The 12,070-nt window shown below is 36.3% G+C and overlaps 1 non-coding gene across 1 annotated transcript; it reads left to right on the plus strand.

Annotated features, from left to right (window-relative positions):
• Positions 1-7,577: 7,577 nt before the first annotated feature.
• trnai-uau (transfer RNA isoleucine (anticodon UAU)) lies at positions 7,578-7,651 on the plus strand. The gene has a single exon. It is a non-coding gene; the product is annotated as a tRNA-Ile (tRNA).
• Positions 7,652-12,070: the final 4,419 nt, after the last annotated feature.

A 12,070-nucleotide genomic window follows, 5' to 3' on the forward strand; every position in this document is an offset into this window, starting at 1 on the left:
TTTGTCTGCATTGGATACAGCTGGGGGACCTCAACATACATCAAGCTTCAGACTGAAGCAAAATAGAGCTGAAAAGGGAGCTGACATGAAAAGAGAGTAACAACAGCAGCAAAAACAATCTGACTAGGCACAATTGAAAATTGTAGACAATAGAAGCACTTGACATTGTTAATTAAATGTAACCCTTATTTTCAATGCACCACAAAGCAGTTTTTCCAGTGCATGGAGAATCAGTTATAGACTGTGGATGAATGCACAAAGCAGTGCTTTATTATTATTTTCTATAGTCTGTCTTTGCAGTTCCTACAAATGTATTCCAGTTCTTTCTAAATAATGTAAAAAATTATGCTCTCTTCAGCAAAGAAGGGACTAATAATTATTTACGTTTGATTGAAATAATGGGTATATAAAGTTTTAGGACCATAAGTTTAATTTAATTCAGTTTAAGAGAGAATAAATTAATTATTAGCCAAACTCAATGTTAAATTTCTAGTTTACAGCCTCTGAAGTAGTTTATAAGAAAATGCATATGTAGAGGGGTGAAAAACAAGTTAGTAAACAAAACCAAGAAGCAAGAAAATAGGCACCCCAACATAATTTTTCATTTTGAATCTTCTGATCGTATTAAGTTCTGTAGTGTTATTTCAGTTAGTCCGTGCAATTCTACACATGGCCGCTAGGGGCGCTGACGCGTTAATGACCCAGGAAAGATTGAGCACACCAGAAGAATAAATCTTCCTGCTGAAGTTAAAAAGAGCTCAACGTGTGTGTCTCGTCTTTTTTATATCGCAGGTCAGTAAAAATGTATGTTGATGCATAAATGTGGTGTCCAAGAATTAAGAGGGTATAGACTCGAGAGTCAGCTGGTGGGTCCCTTTGTACAGCTTTGGATGGACATTGTGTAGAAAACGGGATGTATTTCTGGAGGCTAACTAATGCTAATGCTAGCGAACATTGTACATGTTTTGAGCTAGCTGAGAAACACAGACACAATGTTGTCAGTCAAACTCAATGAGTATATGTTGTGCAGAATAAAAATTGTAAAAGCTATTAAAATAGTTAAAAGCAAATCCATATATTTTTATTTTGACAGTTAAAAATACAAAAGGTCTGAGGAAAAGGGACAAGATATTTGAGTTAAAACAAAGCTAATTGGTTTGGATAATTAAAAGCTATCTAAAGCATTTTGTTATTCAATAAAATTCATGATGGAGCATGTTAAAATAATTCTCGTTCGGTTTAAGGGATATTGCAGTCATTTGTAATGTAATGAATCGAAGGGTTATTTGTGTAAGTTATACAGTGATACCTGAAGTATTTGATATGAAGTATTGTATATGGAGTACGGTCGTCACCAGAAGAATAAATCTTCCTGTTGAAGTTAAAAAGAGTTCAACGTGTCTGTCTCGTCTTTTTCATATCGCAGCATCACATGTTGAGGGAAGATCACCTACTACATTACCCTCAGCCATCCGAGGTTGCAGGGTAACACATAAAGTGCCAGCTTTGAAAAAATATTATTTAAGTATTTCAACATCTGGCATTTTAATTGGTTGGAGTGCCGCAGGAGGGGCTTGTACAACTGCTTGCAACCTTACAAAATTAGACATATTGATTAATCACAGCGCCAGAGTGTGATTACATTTTTAATTGCTTGACAGCACTACTCTGTATTCAATCTCACTATGCTAGAGTTAGTAAAAGAGCAAAAGTATATCATGTGGGTCATATGTGATAAAAGCAGTTAAATTCAATCTAATTAAACAGCCAACATTTATTACATCCCACCTTTTACGTAAGATTCTAGTATGTAAGAGCCCTTGGAAAATGAATGACCACTCAAGCTGTTGGAAGACACTTTAAAAAAAGCCCTTTCTTAATGGCACTATCTTGTCGTTCTAATGGTATGCACTCTGTTGCGAGTTAGGGTGTTAAGGTATGCCAAAACATTTCTTCAGGGTAAAGGCTGCTCTTTTATTATTCATCATGCTTACGTTAATGTACTGCCAACTGGTAAAAATCTTGGGAACATTCTAGACAAAATGAGTATATGATTGTTTTTTTTGTTGTTTTTTTTCATACACACTGCTTTTATCTGAGGCCTGATTATGGTGACATTAAAAACAAGCAAAGAGGCAGCCAAATGTGATCTTTCTTTTGTACTTTGCAGTAGTCTCTATGAAACATTTTCAAGTTGTGACATCAACAATCAGACTGCCTCAGTATTGCTTCACTACCCTTATTATTCACCTAGAAAAAAAGCATTAATTTGGAAAGAAGGAGAGCCTAAGCCAAAAATAAAAGAAGTAATTTTTAGCTGTGTCCCTGATAAATCACTGAAGTGGAGGTAAAGGTGGATTTGTTTGCGTCAGGACTGCGTAAACATCCTTTAGTGCAGGATGTGCTCAGTCAGGACATGTGTACTCTAAGACAATCTGCTTATTCTTCTCAAGGTCTGGAAGATGATAACTGTGCTGAGTGGACCATTTCAGCGGCTGCTATCTTTGATTTGTTAGCTAGAGCTGTTTATACAGCCTTGGCGCTGCTAATTCTAAAGAAAGTACAGTGTTTTAATGCTACACAGACAGGGGCTTTTTGAAGATCAAACAGTAGAACGCAGCAGAACCTGTAAAAGCTTTTGACATTGGGAAGACCTGCCAAAGCCTTCACGCTAAGACTGTGGCTCAGTGATGAGAGTAGTCATCTTGCACTCAAAGTGTTGGACTAAGTTCCAGCAAACTCTTGTCAATATGACTCTGGACAAAGCATTTAACCCCAATTTGTGTGTATGTACTGTATATTTGTGTTTAGTGAGTTTTATTGAATGGATGTGTCTCCAGTGTAAAGAACTTTGAGTGGTCAGCATGACTTGAAAATAGCCATATAAATTCAGTTTAACATTTACTTGTTTCTTCATTGACCTGCTTTCAGTCTCCATGGCAATTTATATTGGGTGATGGGTAGTGTATTAATGTAGTAGTTTCTACTACTACATTAATACTTAGTGTTTAAACTTGGATGTGCACTGCAGGTTCAGACTGGGAAGACTGGTGCACAGGAAAACATGTACAGCAGATCCATCATTTCTAGCAATGCAATGCAGAAGTCACAGGTTTGAGTCCCGACTCATTTAGTCTTGGCACACATATATATATATACAGTACAGACCAAAAGTTTAACACACCTTTTAATTCAATGAGTTTCCTTTATTTTCATGACTATTGACATTGTAGATTCACACTGAAGGCATCAAAACTATGAATAACACATGTGGAAATATGCACTAAACAAAAAAGTGTAAAACAACTGAAAATACCCCTTATATTCTAGTTTCTTCAAAGTAGCAACCTTTTGCTGTGATTACTGCTTTGCACACACTCTGCATTTTCTTGATGAGCTTCAAGAGGTAGTCACCTGAAATGGTTTTCACTTCATAGGTGTGCCCTGTCAGGTTAATAAGTGGGATTTATTGCCTTATAAATAGTCATGAAAATAAAGAAAACCCATTTTAATTAGAAGGTGTGTCCAAACCTTTGGTCTGTACTGTATATATATATATGTTTGTTTTTTTTAGGTTATGTACCTAGGTGATTAGATAATTACAGTCAGGTGTATCGGCTGAATAGGATCCACCACTGCCACCAGCAGCGACCACTGTCAGGGAAAAAGTCACACAAGTACAAAGCACAAGCACAAGCACCTCCACATGACCCAGATTCTGACAGTAGTTTACTCCAGTGTTACTAGCTTAATGAGATTGCTGATTATAGTACTTAACCTGTTTAATCCCAAATTTCTTCCTGCAAAATAAGTTCATGGATTTCAATCCTTTTACCTGCGTGACACATAATATTTATGAATTATTGCATTTTATGTTGGTTATGTTAGTAAAAATGTAGGTTTTATACTCGGCAACAATTGTTGCCAGTGGGAAATTGCATAGTCTAAATTACACAAATCTGGCCTATTTACACATACTGTATAAGAAAATAAGAAAAATCATGACATGCATAACTTATTATAACAAAGAATGGTTACTAGAGTGTTCAGAAATATTTTAGAAACATGCCACATTCTGCAGATGTCATTGTCTCAATGTGCCAAGTGACCTTTGACCTAATTTGATTATTTCATCAATTAGGCAAAATCAGGTGAAAATGTTAGTATGAACAAATCTGCATCTGAGAGGAGATTGCCCCTGTTCCACCAGACCACGGACAAGACCTTTGCCTTGTCCTGAACTAGTTCAGGTGTGGCGTCATCTTGTAGTGGTCATTCAGTGCATAGGCCACACTTTGTGGAAAGGGTCAGCTTTTGGGGGATGGGGAATTGGGAGGGGTTCAACTGTGGGAATGACAGTTATGTAGGAGACATCATTTTGAGATTCCTTCAGGCCTAGAAAATCTAAAACAACTTATAGTTTAAGCTGTATGGGAACAGCAAGACATATAGAATAAACAGTAAAGCTATGGACACATAGCCACATAGCATAATGCTGTCTATGTATTATGCTAGCGGCAACAATTGTTGCCACACTTACATTCACTCTTCTTATGATCAAAATATGAATGAATGGATACAATTTTCTTTATATATCAGTAGAAGACACTTGAAAAAACATATGTACAAAATATTTTATTTATATATTTTTTATTAAAGTATTTTACTGACTTCCTCTTGTACACGTTTGTGACACACATTTACCTCCAGCATTACAGGCAGGAAGTAAAGAGGTCTGGTCATGTGACCATTCACACTAGATACATGACATTGATATTACTTAGAGTAGACACACTATTATTTGATTTAAAAACTTTAATTAGCTGCTAAAAGTCAAAACAATTCTTTTAGAGCTTCAAGAAGTTAGAAAAAATGTCTGGCAACAAATGTTGCTGGTGGGATTAAACGGGTTAATTGTAGTGTTACATAATTTTTGTTAATAAACCCTTGGGGAAGAAGTTGTTTATTCCATACATGTGTAGCATCTTGCTGTTTGAGAAACATCAATGCTGAACTTATCCCTTCACCTATTGTCATTTACCTAAGTCTTATCAGGCTTATCAATTTTCTTATCAGTCATAAACAATAAATGAGACTTAATTATCTATTTTTCTGACAATTAGATGGTGGTGCTCAAACTTAGTCATTTTGATCTAAATTACTAGTTTCATTAGTAATTGCCCTAAGCAATTATGTATAATGATTCATAGACAAACCAGACCCCATTGCTGTAGAACTCAGATATATGTTTCTTTATTAATTAGGTGACATCTAAAGGCAGTTTGTTGAACTGGATGTAGTGTTGGAGTAAACATGATCAAATACAAATGCACAACATAATTTTCAAATGTTTATTTGTAAAAAATGTATATATATATTAAAAAAATCACAGAAAATTCTAAATAAAGTACCTTGAAGATTGTTTTTAATGTGACAAAATACAAAAAAAATCTTCTAACAACTTCAGAGCTTTCTTTCAATTCTTACAATAGATGTTTGAAGCCTTTTTATTTTATTACTAAACTTTTCTGTTCTTTTATGTAAAATAATGTGTCTTGGAAATTGTATTCAGAGTTGATAATTACCATTGGCAGGGTGTCTTGCCATTGTGAAGCTGCACAAATGCATATTTCTCTCCTACAGTGCACGTCTCAGTCAATTTTCTTCCTTTTCTATATAATCTTTACTCAGTGTGTGCAGTGGGGAGCCACAAAAAGAGATAACAGATCAATTTTATTTACCCTGTAGTCTCTACAAGAGCGGAAGAGTAATGGGAATTTTAACTGCGATTCGAGCACACAACAACTACAGGGAACCCCCAGATGCTCAGATACAAAATATAGCACGACTCCCACGGTTGTGCCCAGGAGAACGGAGGGATTTTGAAAATCTGTGAGTTACATAACCATGGCATTGACACAAAATTTTTAAAACTACACATAGTGTGGAGTAACATCATGAAAAGGTGGTCAAATCGTCTCAAATGCTTGGGACAAGATGAGTTTGGCAAATTATTTCTACTGAGATGAAAGAGAAAAGGCTGTATAACTTGGTTGGAGAGATAATTCCTTTGTCAAGCTTTTGACAAAAGCGGGTTTAACCTGCAGCTGTATGAGCGTGTGCGGGAGAGATAGGAGAAAGAAGGGAAAAAATGGTAGGGGGGGGACAGAGAGGGACACAGATGGACTGGGGAAATGCTGCAAAAGAAGACGTCACTGCCAGCTGGATGCTGGTTTAGAATTGCGGGCATGTTAGGTTTCACAGAGGACAGGGTGCTTGTTTGCTGTGTAGCTGCAGAAACCCACCCGTACCACATTCTTTGGTGCCTTGTCAAGTTTTAATGTGAACGGCACCATTTGTTGAATCTCAAGTAAACGTCATCCCTGTTGTTTATAATGAAGAAGCTTAAAAATATTTATTTTTCTTAAAAACATAAACACTGATACTGTGACACAGCAGCAGCAAACTAGTATGCAGCAATGCAATCTTACCACTACCAAACATATGGAGATCAATATATACAACACTGAACCCCTCTGTCATATTAACAGCAAAATAAAACCAACTAACAATTAAACAGACAACTCATAAATAAATAGAAAAACCCAAATCTACTGTGTCTAAATCCTTCTGCGACTGAAGCCATACTGCGTTTTCCCTCAAGGAGGAATTTAATCAACCAGGGCAAGAAACATTACCTTCATTAGAACAAAATGTCTGTGCTGCCATGCGGCACCTTTGAGAAAGTGAATAAATCAGTATAAGTGAGGCAAAGCAGAATCCTTTAGTGCTTTTTCTGTCAGTATCCACACAACATGTTAGATGTTGTAAATGTCTGCGCCAATCAGTCCCCTTTCAAATGTCCTTTTATGGTGGGGAAATTAGCTTCAGAGCTATTTTTAAAGGCCTTAGTATTTTCTGTTTTCTGACCTGTCAGCCACAGATGTTCTGCAATGTTAGAGGTCTTATGTAAACTTGCGGACAAAAGAACAGTCCCTTCAGCACAGATAAAAATTTATAAGCTGTCATTTCTGACATCATTAAAAGGTTGGTATTATGTAAAATTTACGTTTTTACAAATGTTATTCCTTCATCAAAAATATGCATAGAGTTTTGTTTGATTCCGTCATGCATATGTGAGGAATCCTTTAATTTCCCATGGCAGCCATTCAGGGGTATCTAAATGCTTGCTCCCACAAACCACTGCTTGTTTCCACAAAGATCGGCCAGAGCTGCAGTCTCCAGTTGAGCTTTCTCCTCACATATCACTCCCCAACCAGATAACACCAGGATCAATTAGGAATCACCTGGTGGAACTGATGCTCAGCTCATCATATGAACTACTTCTCAGTCCAAAGCTCCTAAGAATTGTTGGAAACAGAATAAAGAAAAGCATCATCCTACTGAAGGTGGGATCTCAAAAACGGTAGGAGCTTCTTAAAAATAGCAGAAGGCTTTAAATTAAACCATTATGCATGTTGATTTTGAAAAACATAATATTAGCATTTTTTCAAATCTTCATTGTGGTATGATCATGTAAGTTTTTCTTATATCAATGAAAACTCAACATTATGTATGGCTGGTTAGCTCAGCTGGTCAGAGTGTAGTGTTTATAACGCCAAGGTCATGGGTTCAATTCCCACACCGGCCATTTGAAACAAAATGGCTTTCAGAAAATCGACATTTCAAAATAACAGGAGGCTTTAAATCAAACCGTTATGAATATTGATTTGGAAAAACTTTAGAATTTCACTGCTTTTGTCAAGATCATGTAAGTTTTTCATTCATCGATAAAAACTCAACATTATGTATGGTTGGTTAGCTCAAATGGTCATAATGTGGTGCTTATAACGCCAAGGTCATGGGTTCAATCCCCATACTGGCCAATTAAAATCTAAACTCTTCAGAAAATCAACACTTAAAAAGACCACGCATCAAGTTACGAAGTCAAATATTTAATAAGTCATGTTTGATATATACAGCATTCCTATAACAGTTGAAGGTAACATAAATAAAATGACACAGAAAATACACAATACCGCCCTTTTAACTACTGGCTTCTATAAACCATAAGCTCATCACTTGCGTTGCAAACACTGCAAATATGTTATGTGCTTCATGTCACATGTCAATCATTTGCCACTTATATTTCTAAGTTTGTTCGATTGAAGTAACTGATAAAGCAACAATTTATTAAGTTGTTTTTCAAATATACAGAGAATCTTCATAATAAATTACACAAAATAATAAATTACACTAAAAACAAGGCTTTCCTGGGAGATAGATCTCATCATTGGTCATCTGCAATTGCGCTGCACAAGGTGGCAGCTTGTTGGAGCAGCTCTGTTATGTTCTTTATGATTTATTATTTATAAAACTCTTCTCCCTCCCTTTTTTGGTTGAAACAATAATTCTTTGAGGTTTCCTTCTTGTTTTGGATGTTGCATAGCAGGCAGGATTTTTGCTGTTGCTTTTTAAATTTCTGAGTGTTAGTTGTGATGCCTAACCATATCATAAATGATTAACATCTCAAAAGGACACAAACAGTCTCGAGAATGCAGTATCAGGTGTTTCACTAGCACGTAGCTGGAGAATCATTTTCTTGACTTAGCTTCTCTCTACCAGGCTTCCTATTCAAACCAAGAGGAATAGTGAAAGCTAAGGACAGATGGTTTAATCTAGGAGATGATGCACTGAAACAACATTTCTACAACCCAGATGTTTAACGGTTAGCTTTAGCTTTTGGTCCATGTTATATACTGAGTTTACTAGTGTAATCTCATCAACCGCATACATTTCACCATCAGCTGTGCCAACTCTGCATGCGACACCATCAGCTCAGCTGTTGCTAAGCTGCAGGCATAACAACATTTACGGCGATATGTAGAAGTTCTAACGATGCCTTGCTTTTTTACACTTCCAATATTTTAGTTTGTTAATTTCACTAAATTGGAAAAAAAAGTCATATTTGTTTCATCCAAATGTCATAGATCCATACAGCTTGACTGCAAGACCTCCTCAGGTCAAATCAGATCATAATCATTTGTTTCTCTGCTCGGTGCATAAAGCCCCCTGTCGACAGGAAACCTATGATAAAAAGAACTGTAAGAAGATGGTCACAGCAAGAAAAAAAGCTCTGTGGGATTGTTTTGAAACTATAGACTGGGAAGCACTTTGCCAGCCCCATGTAGAAGACATTATTGCCATGACTATGTCTGACTGACTTTATAAAATTAAGTGTGGATAACACCATTCCCACCAGAACAGTAGCTTGCTTTCCCAATAAGAAGCTCTGGATCGTCAGTGAGCTGAAGAAAACTGCTCAACAAAAAATAGCCGTTAGGAAGGGAATTATTACTTGGAATTATTTAGAAATACACAAAAGCAACCAAAAATCAAGCTTAGAGGTACCAAGGAGGTGTACTGGAAAAACTGAAGAGCAAGCTTCAAAAAAACAACATAACAAATGTGTGATCAGGAATAGAAATGATCACAGGCTGGAGCCAGGATGATCAGCTCAGTTTACCTCTGAACAAAGCCAATGAAATGAACTGGTTTTAATAGATCCATCTGAGGAAAAGGCTCATCATCCCACTTCAGCAAACTCACTGTCATTTGCACAAACCAGGCAACATAAATATTATGTTGTTTTATTTCTCTGCTGCATTTAGGACAGTGCAGCCTCATTTACTATTTGTCTGGTGACTAACTGAAAAAACAGGCCGCAGTTTGTGAAATTTAAAAATTAAGTGGCAGATCAGCTGATCAACATTAGAGGAGCACCACAGAGGACTTCACTCATTTTTTAAATTTTTTTTATTTGGAGCAAAAGATTAGTGAAAATAAAGACAGCAGGAAGAGATTGTTTCCGCCCGCAGTCTTTGCCATCTATAATGACTTGGATAGTTCTGGTTGCATCATTTAATTTTCCTTTAATAAAATAATGTTGAATTGAAATAGCTTCATCACAGATCAAGTGTTCCTTCAAACCATGAAACTGAGGTGGCAGAATAAAAACTTTCAGCAGTCCATTGTGCAAGACATGTATGGGAAACTACACCCAGAGGACTGATGCAGCCAGACTATTGAAATGCATTCAGCACTTTAAATATAAGCTAAGTTGTTTTGTACCATGTTCAGCATCATATTAGCCTCATCAAATTCTGTAGATCAATATCATTTTAAGATGAGACACACTCTAGACCAGGGGTGTCAAACTCCAGTCCTCAAGGGCCACTGTCCTGCAACGTTTAGATGTGCCTCTGCTGCACCACAGCTGAATAGAATAATTAGGTCATTAAGGCTCTGGAGAACTGATCTACACAAGGAGGAGGTAATTAAGCCATTTCATTTCAGTGTTTTGTACCTGTGGCACATCTGAAAACTGCAGGACAGCGGCCCTCGAGGACTGGAGTTTGACACCTGTGCTCTAGACAATGATATTTCGTCTGCTGCCATTGAAGTGTTTGCTTTGTTTCATAACACTCTGTCATGTTGTTTATAATTCCCCATTAATCTGTAAATTTCATAGTGGTTAAAAGTTTATATAAGTGGATCGCAAGTTTGTAATAAACATGTAGATCACGGAATGACATACTAGCATCTACAATGAACTTTTGAACTCCAGTTGTAAGAAGGAAGAAATGCCTAGAGAGGAACAATATCTAAATGCCACATAAAGGCTCCATTTGAAAATTCATACTCAGCATAAAATATATAAAAACTCTCCAGTTTGTATTTTCTTGTATGCATGTTGGGTTTCGTTCCTTTTGGCTTGCACAAACTAGTTCACAGAAATATAAGTGATCAAATGCAATGTTTATAGGAAATTAAAGCCATTAACAACCTATTGGCATGAGTATTACAATGGAGGATTTTTGGTCTCCAAAATAGGAAACCCCTTTAAGAAGAACAAGTATTGACCCGTTAAGGAGACAACACTTTGGGTTAAAAATCTGTAGCACTACCACAGAAAATTCAGAAACCACAACTATTGAAAAATATTAATGGAGGTCAGTGCGCACTTTCTCCACATTAAATATGGCTTTAAGATAGCAGATGAGGTGTACAGGGAAAGAAAAAAAAGAAATCTAGAAGAATAATCCCATATATACATTTTCTGTCCAGACTGTTCACACAATGCTCTGTTATCTCCATACAAACAGAAACAGTCAAAGGCTTTCTGTATCCAAAAATGTGTCCTCTGTGACATTTCATTGGGATTGTCCTTGAGTAGAAGTGAACACTGCCAACATGCAGTCCCTCTTCAGTATACACAGGGAGAAGGAATGGATCTGGCCAGTAGACTCTGTAAACATGTCTGGAGACATTCAACAGCATCAAACACCATTAGGAAGAATTTATGAGATCAACAGGTCTTTGTGTTGGAAAGCAGAGCGAGAAAGCGGTGTTTTAACTGGGTGTTTGAAGTATGAGAACAAGCCAATAAGCAGTCCATCATATGTAACTTTACTCCAACTTGAATGTGTAAAGTAGTTTATTGATGAATAAATCAGTAGGAATGGAAGCTGACCCTGAAGAGTCTCCTCCTTATGACATGAGAGTGAATACAGCTGACATCCACTCTCATCCATAACACTTACTGTAACTGTGAGCAAGAAGCAAAGACATGGCCTGGATTTGTCTATTTTCTTTTTACAAAGAAAGAAAAAATGTAGTGAGACTCTAAAAAATACATTCAAGCACTCATGGTTTAAAGTAGATATTCTATTCTATTCTATTGTATTCTAACGTATTCTAGTTTAAATATTTTCTAAATTCAAAAGTGAAACTGATAGATTTATTACGCACAGTGTTAATTCTGCATATAATATCAGAAATATCTGAAAGCTGATGGAAAAACACAAAACTCTGTTTTGTTAAAAAAAAAAAAAATATTACATAAGAGAAATAAAAAAGAAAATTTTAATAAAGACATGTTCTTTTATGCCCTGCACAATAATCAGGAACACAACTTACTTGTAATTTTTCCAACCAACCATCTTTGACATCCTCCACTATACTTTTTACATTATAAAAGCTCATTGCTAAAGAAGCCAACTCTTAAACT

The sequence above is a fragment of the Xiphophorus hellerii genome, chromosome 11 (assembly GCF_003331165.1).
Source record: "Xiphophorus hellerii strain 12219 chromosome 11, Xiphophorus_hellerii-4.1, whole genome shotgun sequence".
NCBI classification, from domain to species: domain Eukaryota; kingdom Metazoa; phylum Chordata; class Actinopteri; order Cyprinodontiformes; family Poeciliidae; genus Xiphophorus; species Xiphophorus hellerii.